Source organism: Psammomys obesus, unplaced genomic scaffold, assembly GCF_907164565.1.
Source record: "Psammomys obesus unplaced genomic scaffold, mPsaObe1.curated_primary_1811, whole genome shotgun sequence".
Lineage (NCBI taxonomy): Eukaryota > Metazoa > Chordata > Mammalia > Rodentia > Muridae > Psammomys > Psammomys obesus.
Window position 1 is genome coordinate 24,806,956 of NW_026596051.1, and position 2,014 is coordinate 24,808,969.

General features: G+C 38.0%; 1 pseudogene; it reads right to left on the minus strand.

Annotated features, from left to right (window-relative positions):
* Nucleotides 1–409: 409 nt before the first annotated feature.
* On the minus strand, nt 410–1,793 carry LOC129688991 (protein dpy-30 homolog; annotated as a pseudogene).
* Nucleotides 1,794–2,014: the final 221 nt, after the last annotated feature.

Below are 2,014 nucleotides of genomic sequence, written 5' to 3' on the forward strand. Positions count from 1 at the left end.
AAAGACACCTCAAACATACCGTTCTCTCTATGAATCACTATACCCTTTAACTTTGCTGACTTTATTTCTTCCTTGTGTTTATCATCACATACATTTTATGAAATATGTTTAGAATATTTGAAATGATTCCTTACTTTTGTGTGTGTGTTTTAACAGTTTATTTTGAAGGTTTTTTTTTTTTAAGTAAAAGATAGTCTAAGAAAAAATTGCACAGCTGACAATCATTAAATAAGTGTGGTGATTGACAGCTGGGTGTTCTCTCTTCTGTAGCTCCAGAAGTGAGTTATATGGGCCTGAAGGTTCTTGCACTTCCAGAGGGGGAGGGGTATCGTGGCAATTAAATTTGCCTCCTAATCATGTAAATCTACAGTAGCAACCAAATGTTTCTTTTCTTCCCAAGACATCAATTTCAGTCTTCAAACTGTGCCAGTTTTTTTAAAACATAAGATGCTAGAAACTCAGTGGGAATTGGTGCTCTTTTCTTTGCAAGCACAGCGAGTCCCTGTAATAAGACAGGCACAACTGTCTGGTCCAGGTACGAACAGGTAGTCAAGGTCTACAGATCCCCTTTCTGTTTTCATGACTTTTCTGCGTTGATCTCATTTCCGACTATCCTCCCAATGTTGTCTGTGAAACCTTACTCAGAGTGAGAGTTTTCTGCAACCTCCATCTGTCCCTCCAACTTCTGCTCTGACTCCACGGTAGACCCTACAAACCGTAATCAATTAGATACCAGTCCCCACCAATGCTGTCTGTTCAATCAATCAATCCCATGCTTTTTAATTCTAGTTTTTCTCTGTAGCAGTTAATTCCCTAATGATGACCTGTAGTGGTTATAGATTCATATGTTTGAATGCTTGGCCGTAGGATGTGGCACTATTATAAGGTGTGGCTTTAGTAGAGGAGGTGTGGTCTTGTTAGAGTGTGCCACTGTGAAGGCAGGGTTTTGAGGTCTTAAATGCTCAAGCTCTGTCTAGAGTGAAATACATCCAGTCTTCTCCTGGCTGCCTTCAGATCAAGATGTAGAACCCATTGTCTGCCTGACTGCCGCCATGCTTTCCATGATGATAATGGACTAAACCTTTGAAACTATATGCCAGCCCCAATTAAATGTTTGCCCTTATAAAAGTTGCCTTGGTCTTGGTGTCTCTTCACAGCAATAAAACCCAAACGAAGATATAACCTCATATAGAGTGGCTAGTTTTAATTGGAGGAAGGAATGTCTTCAATGTTTAAATTTTTGTAACTCTTACTTGTGGTTAATGAATTAATTTTCCTATATTCTTATGTTTTAGATTTGCTTATTTTATTTTTATACACATGAATGTTTTGCTTCTGTACATGTATGTGCATTGTATGTGCGCCTGGAACATGCACAACTCAGAAACAGGTGTTGGATCACCTGAAACTGGTATTACAGATGGTTGTGAGGTAGGCACTGAACCGGAACCTCTCCAAAAGCAACAAGTGTTCTTAATCATTAGTCCATCTCTCAAGCCCCTGATCCTATTATTTTTAAAGTAGATTTCACTTGGAGAGATAAATACATAGTTCTATGTAATCAGATAACAAAACAGTATCATTTTGAATTTCCTCAAATTAAAGTTAGCCTTCTCCCCTCTCATATAATGTTTGTAAAATAGGTAAAGATCAGAGGTCAGACTTAATGTGAAATTAGATTTTACTGGTTTTATAGGCATAAGAAAATCACATTTTAAAATTTTACAATCAGAAGGGGAAAGGGACTCCATTAGGATCACTTTGTAATAGCGTTCATTTACTTTACTTTTCATGTTAGTAAATCTTGTTCTTTTACAATTTTGTATATGTGTGCTACGCGTTTCAGTCCCTCCCTCTGACCCTCTCATGTTTCCTGCCATCCCTACTAAGATTTCCCTCTTTTTATTTACTAGGGCTACCATTTGTTGTTGTTTTTGGCTTTCTTTAGTACTTCATAGAGTCTCATCAGGGCTGTCTGTATGATCCTGTCTTGGGAAGTAAGCATCCAAGCCTG